Source organism: Rhinolophus sinicus, chromosome 7 (assembly GCF_057876585.1).
Source record: "Rhinolophus sinicus isolate RSI-liver-muscle chromosome 7, RSI-T2T, whole genome shotgun sequence".
Taxonomy (NCBI): Eukaryota; Metazoa; Chordata; class Mammalia; order Chiroptera; family Rhinolophidae; genus Rhinolophus; species Rhinolophus sinicus.
Genome location: NC_142507.1, coordinates 37,051,947 through 37,072,644, shown reverse-complemented (window position 1 = coordinate 37,072,644; position 20,698 = coordinate 37,051,947). Strand labels below are relative to the sequence as shown.

Sequence of the window (20,698 nt, the reverse complement as noted above, 5' to 3'; positions counted from 1 at the left end):
CCTTCCTTGGGACCACAGCTCTAAGTCACTTTGGCAGGGCAGCCTTCTTTGGCGACCTGATGATATCAGGCCCCTCATGTTCTCAAAGTCCCCTGCTCTTCTCCTTCCAATTCTTACCCCAGTTTGTCATCACGTGTTTCTGTGGTTCTTATAGTCTGTCGCCTTGGCTAAGCTGTAAGTCTGAGAGCAGGATTTCTATCTCTTCCACATCTGCAGGACTCAACACTGTGTCTGATGCATAGCACACACTCCAAAAATGTTTGACTATGATATGAACACATAGTGGCTAGAAAGCGGGTACTTTATGTGAGAACAAGCATGACATGGTCACACAGTCATTAAATGCAGAGCATCTATCTGGAGAGTAGGTGACAGAATGTGGTGGTTAGGTACCCTGAGTCCACAGCCAAGCTACCTGCGTTCAAATTCAGGCTCTTGCACTTACGAGCTGTAGTACATCAGTTCTCTGCTTCCATTTCCTTACCTGTGGCAATAATAACCGTAACTGCCTCATAAGTCTGTTGCGAAGATTAAATGAATTAAACAATATATGTTAAGTACTCAGATTTGTATCTAGCACATAGCTCTTCTATAGCAAGACACCACAGAAAGGAGATAAACTTTGGTCCCCAAATATTTTTTTTTCCTTTTGACCCCCTATATCCACGTGAATATGGACCCATAACTGTTATTATTTCTGAAACCTTAGCCCTGTAGCCTGTCTAATATGCAAACATGAAAATATGAGATTGTAAATGTACCCCATGGTTGCCATATACCCAAACCATAACACACAGACCATCATTCAGTTCAACCCTCTCATGTTAGAGCACAGACATTGACCCTACTGTCAGTTCTGCCTCCTCAAAGAGCCTCCTGAGTGTCGTGGCGTCTTAGTATCAACAACCACAAAATCAAGGCACTAGCCCATTTTATCAAATCCACTGTCAAAATATCAGAAGATCCAAAAATATCAGAAGAGCCCACATCTCTCTTTAATAAAGTACCTGTACCAAAGAAGAACTGATGCTGCAATGAATTTCATTTATTTTTCCCTATGTGAACTTCTCCTGAACAAAAGAATAAGATGACAAAGCTGGGTTTGTTTTTTAGGAACAGCAAGCAATTACCAGTTACCTGCAAAGAATGAACCACAGAAGTCTACTGAATGAACATCTATTTAAAAAACCACAAAGTATGAGGTGAGAAACTCTGCAAAGAATTAAAACATAAAATGTTTAAAGTCGCTTCCTTGGCTCCCAAGACTTTGGTTCTCAGACTTCTTAAATGTCAGGGCACTTAATTTATAAACTGCTTTTTCCTGAAGACAGCATTAAGTCTGAATTGTCATACACAAGCACAAACAAAATGTTTAATTTTATTATTTTTAGCAACATTTTTCTTCTTAATCATTTCCTCCCATTATAACCAGTGACTGAGAAAACAATATCTGTATTCAACTTTAAAACTTAAAAAAAAAGAGAGAAAATAGGAAAAAGGCAAACATTTCTCAAATGTACAACTATTCTACTTTTGTTCTAATAGCCTACAGAAATAAAAATATTCAGTGTTAAACAATCACTTGCAAATTAGATAGGTAAGTCTGACTATAAACCAAACATGCAGCTGAATATTTAAAACAAGCTGTATTTTATTCAGTCTATTTTAAATTTATTGTAGTGAATAGTCTAATTAAAACAGAACAAGAACAAATGCATCTTGTTTCCAATAGTCTTTAATACACTGTAAAAGAAGGTAAGTCATTCTTCTTATTCTTCAAGTTTTCAGTCTATTATAAACCACAGATTATGAGGTCTACAAAGCATATGACAATGCATCTACTTAACAAACATGAAGGCAACACTGATTATACAAGAAAGTAAGGCAGGCCTGATGGCAGGTCTCTATCTCCATCGATTATTTCTGCCCTGAAAATGCTTACTCATCCGGCAACCTAATGAAAACCAGGTCTGGAGACGACTGGGTTGAGGTGATCTTTGCTCTGAAATACTCTCATGTGACACCTCTTTCCATTTTAATTTTAATTTAGGATTTGATGTACAGTGGATTGTATTCTATTTATCTGAGAATTACTTTAGTATAGAAATACTCTCTCCACCACTCTCATGGGTGTAATTAGAGTGAAACCAGTTGGAGCTCCTTGATGGGCCATTTAGGAGAACTGCGGACAACATTAGCCATGTGTGTTTTCCCATCTAATTGGATAGGAACCAGAATTCTCATAGTCAATGTGAAAAGATGTTCTTCCAGAACTGACAGCTACAGCCAGGACAAATACACATCTCTTGCTAGCAGCATCTCAGTAACACAGGCTTTTCCTGCCTGAAGACAGCTCATGTTCCAACACAGGCATGCTAAGCTGGTTGCATCTCACTAAACTAGCCCAGCCCCTTATGAAACAAGCCAAAGAAACACTAAGCCAATGTTCTCAGCACATAAAAGTCTAAAAGGACCCCTTAAAGGGGAAAAGGAGAAAATATTTGTTCCCAAGAAAACCTCAGTCCCTAGTCTCACAGAAGCATAGTCCAAGGGACAGGTAAACATAACTGTATGTCATCTATCGTTTGTCGTCAGAAGGCAGTCTCTGTATAAAACACAAAAACAGACTCACTCCATAATATTGCTTGAGTAATACATACCCTCAAATGGAATGGTTTCATGTTAAAAACTCCTTGTGCTAAGTTTCACTGCTTATTTCCAGTTATAGTATGACTTTTATTTCATAAAACATTCCAAATTTAGAAAGTGAAAAGAGAGAGAGAGAAGAGTGTATTCTTTAAACCAAGGACTGAATTTGATCAAGCTTAGAAGGCAAAGAACATAACTTCATTTATGATGAAGACCTAGTTGATAGATTTTCTATATTAGAATGAGAATCGGTGTTTAAATCCTCTTAACACTTATTACCAATTATTACTAAAGTCCTTTACCTTGCAAATGAAATATATTCCAAAAGCTTATTTATAAAGGCTAATATTTAGATATCTAGAAATGATTTCCCAAAGATAAAATCCTATAGTTCTTAATTTCCTAGGCAAGTCCAAATATAATATATCCCGTATTATCATTAAAATCATATACCTAAAATAAAATGTAATAGAAAACATTATTTCAAAAACTAAATAATTAATTTAAATAAGTGTGTCTGCTTTTTAAATTATCTTCCCTCAAGTGGGAGGAGGATGAAGAGAGTAAAGGGGTTCAAATATATGGTGATAGAAGGGGCTAGGCTTCGGGTGGTAAACACACACAGTGCAATATATAGACGATATATTATAGAATTGTACACCTGAAACTTATATAACATAATTAACCACGTTACCCCAATAAATTTAATTTAAAAAAGAAAATAAAAGCACTCCCCCCCCCCCCAAAAAAAATATTATCTTCACTCAATGATAATACTCGAGGAAAGGCCAGATTAGGAAAACATGAGGAAATCAATGAATATGTTGATAATGACTCTAAAGTGAACCCTGAATTATTTCAAATATTTTGCTTGGTACTTTATTATATCTAAGTCCACTTTAAAATGCATTGCTTTCCTCAGTATTTGGCATTTTGATTAGGACTGATTCCAAATCTGAGGCAATTGGAGGCAGGGCAAATATGAGAGGAGAAAGATTTTCTTGATGTAACTAGAGGGAAATAATTGAGAAGAAATGTGAACAAGAGAAAAAACTTTCTGGACATACGTAGGAGAAAGACTGACAAATTTGCCCGGGATGGAACTCAACTGGGTTGGGAGAGCAGTAAGAACAAAATGTGGCTTTGGCTTGCTTCCCATGGACTTACGACAAATTATAGCAGTCTAAGATCTCCTAGGAGGAGGGGAGGAGGTGGACCAGACAATCCATTGTATTCATTTTAGTAACTAGAGCATGTACCTGAGGAACCAAAGGGGGGGGGCATCTTATTCCTTTTCAAACTGAAGGACTATGTAGGTGAGATGTTATCCAAACTTCTAAGACAGAAGCCACACAGCATGTGAACTAAACCTCAGATCTAGAATCTCATGGTAACTTGTAGGCTACTATTCTTTGAATTGACTCAAGAATAAAAAACCAACAATGAACACAAACAAGGAACTGGTTGTTCCCTTCCAGTATTTACAAAGAGTTGTTGCTTAGAGAAAGCAGGAGAAACAAGAGCTTTGTATATCGGTCAAGTGTTTGCAGAAAGGATTCTGTGGCAATTTTACTATGTGTTAGCCCAAACTGTTCAAATATGTGCCATATGACAGAATGGCCCTTCAAGAACATAATAGAATTAATCATTCTTAAATGTGTATACTGTTTTCCTAAATTTTTATGAGTTTATGTGAACCAAACTGATGACATATCCCAGGAAGCAAGATCTCAAATGCTCCCCCTGTATACATCTTTTAAGAAGTAACCATGTTCCCTAAATACTTCGGTTTACTAATTTCACAGAGTAGAACTATAACAAGTTAAGGTGACTTCAGCCTAAATAAAAGTAACGTAAATCCAGCCAGCAGATGTATTGCATACAGACCCACTACATAGAACACACGAGAAGTTCATTGCCTTCCCTCTAGCTACTGGGAATTTCTCTCCCCTTCCGGCTCACTAATGTAAGCAGACCTCACAACTTCCAGAAAACAGCCCTCTTCATGCCTGGTCAGCAATTTCTCACCCCCATCTTTTGATCAGCAGCAAGACTCACTTTGCAGAGTTACTCATAGTAAAGAAAAAGAGGAAGAGGAGGAAGGAAGGAAAAGATGGAGTTAAGCAGAGAATTCTCCACAGTTCTACAACAAGTGATTCATTTCTTCCTAAAGTGGAGTTACTGGTCGGAGGCCCCATGGATAATACCAACATCAAGGCAAGTATGTTTCTCACTTCATGAAGCATCCCTGGTATTTTACTTCACAGCTCCCAAGCCAGGGGATCCCAACTTCAGATTATACTCAGAAAACCATTAAAGCTGTTTTAAGATATAGATATTCTGGCTTCTCTCCTGCTGAGCTTCTGATTCATCAGATATGAGAGGTCTGGCCAATGGGTATTTCTGATACTTAATTATGGTAGAGAATCACTTTATAAGTGTTACTCTTATAGAAGTCAGAAGGCCAAATACCTGAATTATATCACAGAACTACAAATACATATTATTCCCCTGATTTGAAGAGATAGTTGACATAAGAAAAGGGGTCTACATTCTCAATGAAATGCCAAGGACACAGCAACAGGCTTTGCCAATGTCCTTGACAAAGCATGTGACAAATCCACCTCTTCATTCACGTGTCTACTTCCAGGCCCTGGATTATTTTAGAGATATAAAAATGAAGATGATAGGGAAGGTAGACATGTAAAAAACTGGACCATTATGGCACAATAGCTTAAGAGAAATTTGAAACATGGAGGTAACTATACCATGGAGAGCTTTGCGTAGAGTTCTAAAAGATGAGTTTTAAAAGTCTTTTAAGCGCAAATCAGATCATTTCAACTCTCTAACAGCTTCTCATTTTATGGAGAATAAAATCCAAACTCTTCCTCTCACGTACAAGCTCTGGCAAAGACCTCAGAACTCATCACCTACTTTAGCCTCTTCACGTTCTGTGTTCCAGCCACATCAACTTTCTCTTGGTTCCTCAATCACACCAAGTTCATTCCCACCTTAAAGCTTTTCTACATGCTATTACCCCTGCCTAGAATGTTATTCCTCTTTATCAGCTTAACAGTCATCACCTCAAAAAGGGGTTCTCTGAACTTCCATTAACCAGCCAGTCACTGCCGCATCACCACGTAGCCACTACCACTGACCTTTCATTTGTCTGCCCCAGCAGAATATAAGTTCTACGAGGACAGGGATTTTAGCTTTCTTGTCCATCATTATATCCTTAGAGCCTAGAAGAGTATCTGGCACAGCCGATCCATAATTATTTGTTCAATGTCAGGATGAACAGATGAACCAGAGACAGAAGAGGGGAGCTATATAAAATATCTTGATTTACTTAGTAACTTTAACAAAATAAATTATTAATAATGCCTCAAAACACTGTGATTCTTGCTATTATTTTTACAATTTCCTATTTCCTAGTAAGATGAATAAATGAGAAAGCTGGACTTTCTCAGGACAGGAGTAAGGTTTTCCCGAAGTGAGTTTCTTGTAGAGGTTCTTCAGTGGTTCTGCAAAAGTGAATCTATTTTTTAAATTAACATACATTTATTTCTAAAGTAAGAGAAAACAATAAACACAATCAAATGCATTCAATATCAAATTTGACCCTGGTGGAAGTCACTGGCCAGCTAAACAACTTCATTTGGCATAAAACTTGGAAATATTACCTCCAATTTCTACATATATTCTAGTAAATGTCTCATTAATTAGGAATTCTGTAGCTTTGCACTAATGTGAGCCTGTTCTGTCCAGACATTTGTATAAAATTGAACAGCAATGGCTCACACTCATGTAAATGCCAGGGGAGGCCCAGGCAGATATGTATATGACATGTTAATTACAGACTAATCCAGATGGGCCAATCACGTCCAGCATTGCAAATACATTTCAAGTCATACTCTGATTATGGATAAGAGCTTCAGGGCTTTGATCACCTCTTTTCTAATTTTTTTTCCATAAAAAAGGCATACAGTTAAAAATTTTAAAGATTCAATCCTGATTAATAATTTTTCCTGTATTCTTCTTTGAGTTTTTGGATTACTTCTTACTAAAAACTATCCTGAGATTGCAAACACCACTGTTAAAAATTATTGACATTCATTAGCAATTACTTATACATAAAATAAGGATTGAGAAAAACAGAAATAATGCTGGAGCAAAAATTAAGACTATCATCCGTAACACTGATTTCAAATGTTTGTATATATTAAAAGCTCATTTCAGTCCTAAAATTTTAGAGCTATATAAAATATCTTGTTTTACTCAGTAACTTTAAAAAAATAAATTATTAATAATGCCTTAAAACACTGTGATTCTTGCTGCTATTTTTACAATTAGTACTGACTTCATAATTTATTTTTAAGCAATTCACCTTTTAAATTACTCCATATTAAACTTTCAAGAATTGTAGAAGATAACTTCATTTATCAATGTTATTAATGTTTATTTATCAAACATTCAGTCATTCATGTCATAAATATTTATTGAGCACCTAGGATGTTTGAGACACTGTTCTAGATGCTGGGGCTGTTATGGGGAAGAAAACAAAGTCAAAGGGATAGATAATAAACAAGCAAATAAATAAAACAAATGGACACAAGCTTTTACACAAATAAGTATGTGTCTCTTTGGTGAGGATGTGGAGAAAAGGAAACCCTGGTACAGTGTTGGTAGGATTGTAAATTGGTTTAGCCACTATGGAAAACAGTATGGAAGTTCCTCAAAAAATTAAAAATAGAACTACCTGATGACCCAGCAATTCCATTTCTGGGTACTTATCTGAAGAAACCAAAACTCTAATTCGAAAAGATACATGCACCCCTATGTTCATTACAGCCTTATTTATAATAGCCAAGATAATGGAAGCAACCTAAGTGCCCATCAATAGATGATTGGATAAAAAAGATTTGGCGCAGGATTGAGGAGCAAAATGGCAGGGTAGATAAACGCTGTGCTTGTCTCCTCCCATGAGGACATTAAACTTATAGCTAAATTATAGAATAATCAACCTGGAGAACCATCTGAAGACTAGCTGAACAGAAGTCCCACAACTAAGGATATAAAGAAGAGGCCACATCAAGGCTGGTAGGAGGGGCAGAGATGCAAACGAGCTCACCCCACACCTGCGTGTGGTGGTCAATAATCAGGAGAGATCTTGGCTGCAGAGGTCCCTCTTGACGAGTGAGGGGCCCGAGTCCCTCCTGAAGAGTGAGGGCTCCCCAGCCCAGGGTTACAAGGCCAAAAAGAGGAGTTGCCACAAAATCTGAGTGAAAATTCAAGGGGATTCCACCTATCCTGGTGAGACAGAAGAAAGCTAGAAACCCAGACGTCCTCTTAAAGTGGTCACACAAAGACTCACTCACTTGCAAGCACTCACCCTCGGCTCCAGCGGAGGGATGGTGACTCAGGAGGTATCAGAGACATACATGGAAAGACTGAGTTGTGTGGCCACAGGAAGAGGACTGGAGGGGTGGTAGCCATGTTCCCTGTATAGAAGCCTTCTCCCGTGCAGCCTACAGGCAGGTGCCATCTTTAATGTGTTGAGCCCTCCCCAACACGGCCAAATCTGAATCTGCATTGGCCTGGTGAACTATGCTCAATTCACCCTGGTGACTCCCTGGGACCATGCCCCACCCCATTTTCACACCACCCAAGATACTTTTGGTGACTGAGCAACCAGCCCCACCCCATGCATGGCAGGAAGCGTTTTCAACAGCAATCAAAAGATCTCAGCTAGCACGTCATCAGAGACACCTTCAGTGGTGGGCACCTGCCCCGGCCGAAGCAACAGTCTTTCTTGGACAAATCTTGGGAGTCTGTAGGCCCAAGGAGGGTGGCAGCTGGCCTCAGTGTGCCCTGAGACATCTGTGAGTGGCCCCAGACTCAACACAGCACCAAACCTGAATCTGCATTGCCTTCATGAACATCACTCCCCCTACCCAGGTAACTCCCTGAAACCCAGTGTCATCCAAATCGTGTATCGCCTGAGGCTCTTTCAGCAGCAGAGTTTTACCAGTAGCCAGTAAGTGGCTTCAGGCCTTAGGGTGCCATGGGCCTTTTGCTGATCTACCCCAGGCATGGTACTGGTGGCAGTCAGGTTTGGTTCACAGCGTGACCTCTCCCACTTGCCTCCAGGTCCAGAACAAGCAGAGACTAACTACAGATAACTCTGTAGCTTCTACCAGGTAGTGTGGGCCAGTCACAGGCAGTGGCTGACCTAGGCCTGCACAGGAGACCCTTCAAAGGGGCCCCACAACGAACACAGGCAGAGGCTGGCTTCCAGAGACAACAGAACACTTCCCAATTAGCCCCATAAGCCGACACACCCAAAGTGGTCTCAACAGGCACACACACCCACTGGAGCAAATCCCACTCCACAGGATCAGCCCACACACAGCAGCTCATACACTGTGGGCATGGCCTATACTCACAGCCAGTCAGCCTGAGAGTCATCAGTCCCACCCTCTGATATGCCAACAGCTATTTGGCCTCAACTGTAACAGGAGGACACACACAACCAACACAAGGGACACTCATGGAACACCCAGCGCAAGTGACCATGGAGACTATGCCACTGGGCCCCGCAGGGCACTTACTACATAAGGCCACCCAGCCAAGACTGGGAGATACAGCACATCTACCTAATACATAGAAACAAAGACAGAGAGGCAGCCAATAAGAGGAAACAAAGGAACATACCCCAATTGAAAGAACAGGAAAAATTCCAGAAAAATAAATATATGAAATGGAGGTAAGTAACCTACCAGATATAGAGTCCAAAACACTGGTTATAAGGATAGTCAATGAACTTAGGGGAAGAACAGATGAACTTAGTGAGAACTTAAACGAAGAGATAGCAAGCATAAAAAAAGACATAGAAACCATAAAAAAAAAAAAACAGTCAGAAATGAAGAATACAATAACTGAAATGAAGAATACCCTAGAAGGAATCAATAGCAGATCAGATCAAGCAGAGTATCGAATCAGAGATTTAGAAAACAAAGAAGCAGAAAACACTGAATCGGAACAGCAAAGAGAAAAAAGAATTTTAAAAAAATGAGGATAGTTTAAGGGACCTCTGGGACAACATCAAGTGTAACAACATTAGCATCACAGGGGCCACAGAAGGAAAAGAGAGACAGCGAGGGATTAAGAACCTATCTGAAGAAACAATGACTGAAAAGTTTCCTAACCTGGTGAAGGAAACAGACATACAAGTCTAGGAAGCACAGAGAGTTCCAAACAAGATGAATCCAAATAGGCCCACACCAAGACACATCATAATTAAAATGGCAAAGATGAAAGACAAAGAGAGAGACTCTTAATAACAGCAACAGAAAAGCAGCTAGTTACTTACAAGGCAGCTCCCGTAAGACTATCAGCTGATTTTTCAACAGAAACTTTGTAGGCCAGAAGGGATTGGCACAAAATATTCAAGGTGATAAAAAGTAAGGCCCTACAAACCAAGACTACTCTACCCGGGAGGGTTATCAATTAAAATTGAAAAAGCTAAAGGAATTCATCACCATCAAGCCAACATTACAAGAAATGTTAAAGGGATTTCTTTAAAAAGAAGGAGGAGGGGGTGAAGGGAAGGAGGAGGAGAAAGAACATAAATATGAATAATGAAACGGCAATAACTATATTCCTATCAATAAGCACTTTAAATGTAAATGGATTAAATGTCCCAATCAAAAGACATAGCGTGGCTGAATGGATAAGAAAACAAGACCCTTACATATGCTGTCTACAAGAGACCCATTTCAGATTGAAAACACACAGAGACTGAAATTAAAGGGATCGAGAAAGGTATTTCATGATAATGAAAATGAAATAAAAGCTGGAGTAGCAATACATATATCAGACAAAATAGACTTTAAAACAAAGGTTATATATAGTAAGAGACAAAGGATATTACATAATGATAAAGTGATCAATCCAACTAGAGTATATAACTCTAGTAAATATTTATGCACCTAACATAAAAGCACCTAAATACATAAAGCAAATATTGACCAACATAAAGGAAGAGACTGATAATAATACAGCCATAGTAGGGGATTTAACACTTCATTAACACCAATGGACAGATCTTCCAGACAGAAAATCAACAAGGAAATAGCAACCTTAAATGACATACTAAGCCAGATAGATTTAGTTGATATTTTTAAAGCAAGTCACCCCAAGGCAGCAAAATATATTATTTTCAAGTGCACACATAACACTTTCCAAGATAGACCACATGTTAGGCCACAAAATAAGTCTCAATAAATTTAAGAAGGTTGAAATCATATCAAGTGTCTTCTCTGACCACAGTGCTATGAAACTAGAACTCAAGTACAAGAAACACACACAAACACATGGAGACTAAATAACATGCTACTAAACAATGAATTGGTTAACACTGAGATCAAGGAGGAAACCAAATGACACCTTGAAACAAATGAAAATGAAAATACAATGACTCAAAATCTACGAAAGCAGACCTAAGAGGGAAATTCATAGCAATACAAGCCTACCTCAAAAAACAAGAAAAAATCTCAAATAAACAATCTAACTTTACACTTAAAAAAACTAGAAAAAGAACAGCAAACAAAGCCCAAAGTAAGTAGTAAGAAGGAAATAATAAAGATTAGAGAGGAAATAAATGAAATAGAGTCTAAAGAAACGATATAAAAGATAAATGAAACCAAGAGCTGGTTCTTTGAAAAGATAAGCAAAATTGATAAACCTTTAACCAGATTCATCAAGAAAAAAAAGAGGACCCAAATAAGTAAAATCATAAGTGAAAGAGAAGTGACAACAAGCACAACAGAAATATAAAGGATTATAAGAAAATATTACAAGCAATTATATGCCAACAAACTGGACAATCTGGAAGAAAGGGATAAATTCCTAGAAACATACAATCTTCCAAGACTGAGTCAAGAAAAAACAGAAAACCTGTATCGACTGATTACTACTAACAAAATCGAATCAGTAATCAAAAAACTCCCAACAAGCAAAAGTCTTGGACCGGATGGGTTCACAGGTGAATTTTACCAAACATGCAAAAAAGAATTAACACCTATTCTTCTCAAACTATTCCAAAAAATTCAGGAGGAGGGAAGGCTCCCAAGCTCATTTTAAAAGACCACCATTACCCTGATTCCAAAAGCAGACAAAATGGAACAGAATAGAGAGGCCAGAAGTAAGCCCACACCTATATGGTCAGTTAATGTCTGACAAAGGAGGCAAGAACATACAGTGGGGTAAACACAGTCTACTCAATAAATAGTTCTGGGAAAACTGGATATATGCAAAAAAAAAAAAAAAAAAAAAAATGAAACTGGACCACCTTCTTACACCATATACAAGAAGAAACTCAAAATGGGTTAGCGACTTAAATGTAAAACCCGAAACCATAAACTCCTACAAGAAAACATAGGCAGTAAACTCTGACATTGCTCTAAGTAATATTTTTTTCTGACATATCTCCTTGGCAAGGGAAACAAAAGGAAAAAAAAAACAAATGGGACTACATCAAACTAAAAAGTTTTTGCACAGCAAAGGAAACCAACAACAAAATGAAAAGACAGCCTACTGAATGGGAGAATATATTCTCTAATGATACATCTGATAAGGGGTCAATATCCAAAATTTTAAAAAAATCATACCAAAGCAATTAAAAACATCAAGCAACTCAATTAAAAATGGGCAGAGAATCTGAATAGACATTTCTCCAAAGACGACATACACATGGCCAATAGACATGTGAAAAGGTGCTCAACGTCACTAATCATCAGAGAAACACAAATTAAAACCACAATGAGATATCATCTCATACCTCTCAGAATTGCTATCGCTAATAAATCAAAAAACAAGTGTTGGCGAGGATGTAGAGAAAAGGGAACCCTCGTGCACTGTTGGTGGGATTGCAAATTGCTGCAGCCACTATGGAAAACAGTTTAGAGTTTCCTCGAAAAATTAAAAATAGAAATAACTTATGACCCAGCAATTCCACTTCTGGATATTTATTCGAAGAAATTCAAAACACTAATTAGAAAAGATATATGCACCCCATGTTCACTGCAGCGCTGTTTACAATAGCCAAGATATGGAAGGAACCTAAGTATCCATCAACAGATGACTGGATATATATAGTACACATATACAACAGAATATTACTTGGCTATAAAAAAAATGAAATCTTACCATTTACAACAACATGAATGGATCTAGAGGGTATTATAGTAAATGAAATAAGTCAGACAGAGAAAGACAAATACCATCTGATCTTACTCATATGTGGAATGTAAAGGACAAAATACAAGAACAAACAAAACAGAAACAAACTCTTAGATACTGAAAACATATTGATGGTTGCTGGATGGAAAGAGGGTTGGGGGTATGGGTGGAAAAAGGTGAAGTGATTAAGAAGTACAAATTGGTAGTTACGAAATAGTCATGGAGATATAAAGTACAGCACAGGGAATATAGTCAATAATATTGTAATAACCACGTATAGTGCCAGGTCGGTACTCGACCAATGGGGTGATCACTTCATCAATCATATAAATGTCTAACTGCTAATTATGCTGTACACCTGAAATTAATATAAAATAATATTGTATGTCAACTGTAATTGAAAAATAAATTTTAAAAAAAATATACATCTTTTCAAGGCTACTAGTAAGATTCAAGTATGTGTGAGTAAACTGCTGTAAGCATACACAGCATATCAGCACTTAAATATATAGTATTAAATACAGTGTGTGTAGATGTATATAAATCTGAGAGTTTTTGCAGTACAGTGGAAGCTTGTTATCAGGAAGCCCAAAGGAGAATAGAAAAAAAAAAAAATACTGAAAAGATTTATTCAAGAAAACTTTTATTCAGAAAACTTGAGCTTATTTCCCTAGCCCACAGCTAAATGAAACATGCAAGGAGACTTGAATAAAAGATAATATTGCTCTATCCATCTGCAGAAGACTAACGGAACTTCCAAATTCAAAGAGTTTGAAATTAAAAATGCTGCATAGTTTTCAGGAACCTGACCTATTTTAAAGCCACCAAAAATACAAGCCTACATGAATAAAAGCCTGTCTGGCGCATTTACAGGCAATATCACAAAAGCATTCTTGCCTATCAAGCCATAAAAGGAAGGAACTGCACACAGGAAATTGCCCTGCCCCAGCCATAGGCCACTCCTCCCTTCCTCTGCACAAGTTCTATAAGCAGAAGCAAACGCTATCTGTTAGATTTACCAAGAAGCCACAGAGGTTGACAGAACACTGGTGGCTGACATCCGCTTTATTACTGCCTTTATTATTTTGAACCAACATTTCCTTGATAATTTTACCTACAATTTTAAATAACACTTGTTTAACCTATAGTTTTTTTTAATGATAATTTAAAGCAGTCTGAAATTGCAATTTACAGATGAATTGTGAGTTAGAGATTAAGGAAACTAACATACTTGGTCCAAACAATGAAAACAAAAAATAATTCAGAGTTAGTTGGCCTGGTTTACCATTTTCCAATGGTTTCAACACACACACACACACACACACACACACACACACACATTAACAACTTTTAAACAATACTGTTCTGAATATAATTTTTTTGTATATTCAGTAGACCACTCAGATTGAATAATTAATAGGTCCATTATCATCAGTTCCAATTAACCATCTTAATATTCAGGTATACGAAAGTACTAATTAACACAGCATTTTGATAAGTAACAGAATTTAAGGTACATAAAGTTCCTAATTTCTTACATAAACTTGGACTAATGGGTGTGATTTCTAGGGGTCTGCACCTACTGATAGAAATTAGATGCAAAAAAATTACTTGTTTTTTTAAAGGAAAGAGACTGATAGTCACTTTTCAACTTTTAATAGTCAAACACAGGAAACAAATTTTAAAAACACAAACTATTCAAAAAGTTAATGAACCTGTAAACAAAACTAAAGGAATAAACTTCATTGATAAAAAAAAAAAAAAATGAATAGTAAAACAATGAGGTATTTTCACCAACTAAATTTCTAAGTCTTTAATGGTTATACCCAATATACAAAGGTATATGACAGTGGAGATTGCACATAATGCCAAATTTAGTGAAAACTGGCTTAAATATGGTGATATACTCCAAGAGCCTAAAAGAATGCTGCTTTTTTTTAATCTATTAATCCCACTTCTGAAAATCTAGACCAAAAAAATCTACAAAAAGAAACACTTATAATGTAGAAAGTTGCTTGTCACATCATGAAAAATTTTGAAAGAAATCTAAAATGTTAAACAAACAATGGTATGCCCTCTAAATGGAATATTATTTGGTCATCTAGGTAGCAAAAAAGGCAAAACATATATATGTAGGCAAGTCAAAAAAGGTTCACAAAACTACATTGCAATTATACCTAAGTAAGTAAGTAGTTCAGGTTTAGAGTGATGTAATTGCAGGGAATTTTCCCTACTTTTCCTCTATATTGTGGTTATGCCACTTTTTAAATTGAATTAAAAATTTTTTAAATTAAACTCAGTAAATTATCTTTTTTGCAAACTAGATATTTAAACTATATTTAATCATTTCCCAAACCACATACCACTCCCCCCCTCCCACAAAAGTATCCTTCCCCCCACGCTCTTCCTGCTGTCCGTATTCCCTCACCAACTTGGCCTGCTGGGGCTAGCCATCCTTGATCTCTCACTCGCCCCAGGTTTGAGCCTGGTCCCCCAACACCCACACCAGAAGGCAGGGAGTCATTCCCCAACTCTTAGAACAAAGCCTCATGTATGACAAGGGCTGGAAAAACACTTGTTGAATGAATTAATAATTATCCAAATTTGGTACATATTGCATACTTTTCCCAATTATTTATTGCTCATCTGTCCCCTATTTTAATCTAGGTATCCATTTTTTCTTCTTCTTCTTCTCCTTCTCCTACTTTTTCTTTCTTTTTTTTTTTTTTTCTTTGTATTTTCCAGAGCCCTCTACAGTGCTGGGTAGAGCTCATCTGAGCTAAATAAATACTTACTGGACTAATGAATGCTTAACTACATATCTCAAAAATGAGAAATTCATTTGGTTTAGATAGGTTCTTCCTTTAAAATGTAAATCACATACTAGGAGGAAAGAAAAAAAAACAAAAAAAACCCTCATCCTCATACTCACAGCTTCCAATGAATTATCCTAACAAATCATCAGATGAACAACCATCTGAGTGTCACTGAGCCAAGGAAGGATTTCAGTGTAAAACTGGGTGGGAAGGAGGGAGGACAAGCAGACAAAAGTGGGAGCAGCCTTCAGCTCTTCAGGGCAGGCAACACAAAGGCTCAGAAAATGTTGTGGAAGGCCACATGACTTCCCCGCCTGGAGCCACCGGCCCTTCCTAAGTGCTGAAAATGGCAAGCAATGCCCGACACCTTCAGCAGCATGAGCTCCCCTTCAGTCCTCACCACAACTATGTTAGGCGGGGTGTTATGAATTCGGTTTTAAAGATGAAAAAACAGAAGTGTGGATGAGTTCAATAACTTGCTCAAGACATACAACTAACAAGTGGCTTCAAGGCCGAGCCTGTGGCTCTGCTCAAGTCATTGCTGTCAACCACTTCCCCAGACAGAGAATGGCTTCCTTGTAATTAGTAGTAGGCTTAGAGGTAGAATGTAACTACTAAGTCCTTAAGTGTAGTCTACAGGATAAAGAGCAGACACAGAGATGATTAGAAAGTCTACAAACTTTAGCCTTGTCATCTCTAATTCAGACGTGACATCTGGTTCAGGCCAAACCCAGTTAATCCATAATTAGACCCCTTATTTAGGAACATGAGGACTTAACAAGTGGGTTAAGAAAAATACAGTGTGGTTACCACCTCTGTTTAAGCATCCTCCACAAATCGAAAAATGAAAATTCTTAGTTCTTTAACTCTGAACTGAATTTTCTAAGCTGGACCATCACACTTACTGTAACTTCTCATACATATTATTTTCCAACCCTTCAGTCACCATGGCCCGATCCAAATTCTCCTTGACCTCTTTATCAAAGATGTATGAACTGAAAACAATACAGTAACTAGTGAGGATCTGGTCTTTAAGCATGTGGCAACAACCAAATTAATTCATGCTTATAATTTCTTAAAGCCATCTTCTTCAAACTCCTATGAGAGTATTTGGGATGCTATGATGATCCAAGCATCCTAACTCCTAACACTAAAATGGCACCGAGTATTACCCTGCAAGGGAAACAGCTTTCTGGTAAAGTTGGTTTCTTCTTAAACTCTGAGCCCTCCATCTCCAGGAGCACGACATCACAGCTTAGGGATAAAGAGCTGCTTCATGAGGAGCGTCTTCCCTGAAACACGTGCCTGTCATCTGTTCGGTGTTTCTGCTATGATCTCCAGTGGCCATAGCGCTCCATCTGCTCTGGCTTTAGGATAAGCCACAGAGAAAGGTTTGTGGATTTCCTACTGAGCATGACAGTCCATATTTTATCTCCTTTTTGACACTCATGACAACTCTATGAGATAAAACGTAAAAAGGCTCTCTCCCACTTAGAGATAAGGAAATCGAAACACAAAAGGTTCTGTGACACTGAAAGTCATGATCTAACGGAGAAACCACAAGCCAAGCCCTGACTCTGCAGGTGCACGTTTGCCATAAAATGTCACATTCAGAAGCAAGGTATAATATGATAGCTGCACATTATGAATGTACCTAACACCACTGAACTGTACACTTAAAAATGGTTAACTCATCATAAGAAAAAAAGATTGTAACTACGTATGGTGACAGATGTCAACAAGACTTTATATTTTATGTTTAATTGTTTTCAGAATTTTCCTATGAAGTTACCTTCCTTTTTTCTTTCATATTTTGTCATTCCATTATTCATTCATTCAATAGATATTTATGGAGTACCTACTATGTGCTGGGCACAGTTCTAAACTGACGCTCAGTGTTCAATACTGAAATAGTTCCATAGTTCATAGCCTGGAGTACCCCACCCCCTCCACACTGGCCACCTCCTCTCTTCCCTGGGACACCCCCACCCTGGACTTCCCCATGATTCAGCACAGCCGGAAGGCTCCACTGTGGCCAGCTTCCAGTTGGTGAATGCCTGCGCCTAAAACCGTGTTAAATATTTTATCGCCTCTTAGACACAGCAATGAATGAAACAGACAACGTCCCTAACTCTCTAGTCTAGGAAAGAGATAATAAGCAAGTAAATACATAAATGAATCAGATAATTTTAACTAGAGTGCTGCAAGAAAATAAGACAGCAAAGGGCTAGAAGGTGACTTGAGGTGGAGGGAGCAGAGAAAAACTTGAGAGAAAGTCTCTCTGAGGAGGTAACACTAGAAGGAACCAGAAATGTAAAGCTCTGAGGTAAAACATTCCTCACAAAGAGAACAGAAATTAGTAAGACCTTCTGGTAGGAATGAGCTTGGAATTTCCATGGTTAGAAGGCCAGTGTGATGGGGGAGCATCTTGAGCAAGGAGATGACAGAGTTAGGCAGGGCCAGATCAGGGAGGATCTTAATGGCATTGGTAAGGAGGTTGAATTTTATTCCAAGAACAGTGAACATCTTTAGACAGGTTTGAAACAGGACAATGACATGACCTAATTTATATTTTTAGAAGATTACTCTGACAATTGTGTAGCAAGTGGATTTAAGGGAAGCAAGAGTGTGAAAAGGAGACAATGTATGAAGCTGTGATGGTCATTAGGAGAACAATGACAGTGGCTTGGGCTAGGTGATAGCAGTAAAGATGGAAAGAAGTGTTCTGACTCAATATATATTTTACAAATAGAGCTGAACAAACTTACTGATGAGTATAATGTGGGAAGAGGAAATAAGAGGAATCAAAATGACAATTATCCTTTGATTTAGCAAGTCCCTGATGATAGTTCGTTTATTAAAAAGGCAAGAACTGGGGGAATAAATAGGTTTGTGGAGAGAAGGAATAAAAAGTTACGTTTTGCCAAAATAAATGTGTGATGTCATTTAGATATGTAATGTGGAGCTATCAAATGGGCAGTTGGACATGTGATCTTGATATAAGGTAGACCAGAGAACCCTGGTATTATCTAAATTTTACAAAGGAAAAAACTAAAGCTTACAGAAAAAGGCTTGTCTTAGTACAAAATAGTTTTTATGCTTCAGTGCCTGTTGATAAAGGATTGATTCCACATTTGAAAAAGAGAAACACCTTCACTGTTAATGACTTCTCTCCGAAAAAACACTTGCCCCATATAGGCTATATGGCTGCTCTAAAGGTTACGGTCTTTTGTATTCAAGAAGATTCCCCCAGGAGATTCTGACTTATCCAAATAGCAACATTTAACATATATATATATAATAACTGAGATGTATGTACAACGCACAGTATTGGCTGTCTTCTGACAAGATGTGTCAACAATTAAATGCATACACACGATATGAAGTAAGGCAGAAACTTCTCCTTAAGGAAAGATTATACTTCTTGGTGTTCATATTAATTAAGTGTTGTGTCAAAAACCCTTGTGGGAACACATTACCAAATCAGGAAAGAAAATCAACTGGGAAATGTCCAACACAAGAATAATTAGTTTATACGGCTCCTCAGGACCGTACTAACATGCGAGACGAGCTGGTGGGCCCTCAGCACTTTACCCACGCCAAGACTGCTGGTCCTTCCTTTGGTTGTTTTAAAGTGGTAGAAACTTCTGCATTAGAAGACGTATTTTATTCCAAACTCAATGCACCTATTATAATTAAACTTCCTTTCAAAATTCTAGAGGTGCCATACAGAAATTAAGGACAGACACTGAAAAGGAAAGAAGAGAATGGACAAGGGAGAAGAGGAGGAGAGGAAAGGAGAGAGCTGATGACCTCTTCTTGATGGCAGTCCGTTATGACAAAGGACTCATGAAAAACATGCTCAGCAACACAGCAGCACAAAATTCCTCAGGAAAGACACACTTGTTGACGAGGCTGAGTCTAGAGGTTATTCCAAGCTCTCCATATTTTAAACGTAGTGTCAATTATCAGTTTCAAACAATTAGTGATTGTCAACATAAAGTGCAAAGGAAGAAGGCCTGCTTAATTCAGCTTACCAGCACTTCACTGAACCTTCATGCCAATAGCCAGCTTTTCGTGTCTGCTCCTAAAATAAAAGCAATAGCCTGGCTGGCGCTACAAATAATCCTATTCTCCTCAGAATTGGAAGGAAACTTAGAGGTCATTATATCCAACCCTCTCATTTTACAGATAAGGAAACTAAATAAAGCTAAGAGAGATAAAGTGGCTTACCCATCATCCCAGAGCCACTTCAGCGAAAAAGTGTTTTTCTGATTCTTAGTCATGATTCTTATACTATATAACCATTCTGAGTACAGAGAGTGAGAAAGAAAAGTACCACAAAGGATGGGCCAAGGCTTTACTGGAGGCAGCCACATCAGGGGAAGAAAAGGTGGGCAAAGCTGGGCATCTGTGTCTTGGAAACCAGGCCTGGGGTTGCAGTCTAGCTAACAGCCTGCCCCTATTCACAGCCTACACTCTGAAACAGATGACAGTCTTTCCAAAAACACGCTGGGCTTTTTCCTCCACAGCTTTTGGTTTGATGTGGCAAAGTATGATGTCCAGTAGTCAGTGCCTCCTTCCATCAAGGTCTTCAGAGTAGGCCTTTGAAAGGACACTCAGCAGTCTGCTTCCAGGCTTTTGAGCAGCATACCTTCCCCAAGGATGAAAGGAAATAACACCTCTCTCCCCTGCCTTAAACCAACATATTCTTAACTGGATTATACTCATCCCTAAAAAGTATTATAGGTTGCAAATGAGTTTTAGCCCTGATGGCTTCTGCTTTCCATGTTTTTTTGACCAATCCCAGTACATACAGAAAATTCTAGAAAGTCACACCCAAACTCTGTAGCACATTCTTGTGGGACTCATATTTACCTTTTATTGTATATGGAGAACAAAATTTCTAATCAAAATTATTTTCACAAAGTCTTATCTAGTTATTAGGGAAGTTGTAATTATATGGAGGTTTTATATTTGGTTTGCCTATT

The 20,698-nt window shown here is 38.0% G+C and overlaps 1 protein-coding gene across 3 annotated transcripts in view; it reads right to left on the bottom strand.

Annotated features, from left to right (window-relative positions):
- Positions 1–20,698, bottom strand: part of CDC14A (cell division cycle 14A) — a 134,983-nt gene that overhangs the window by 83,384 nt on the left and 30,901 nt on the right. The window lies entirely within an intron of this gene.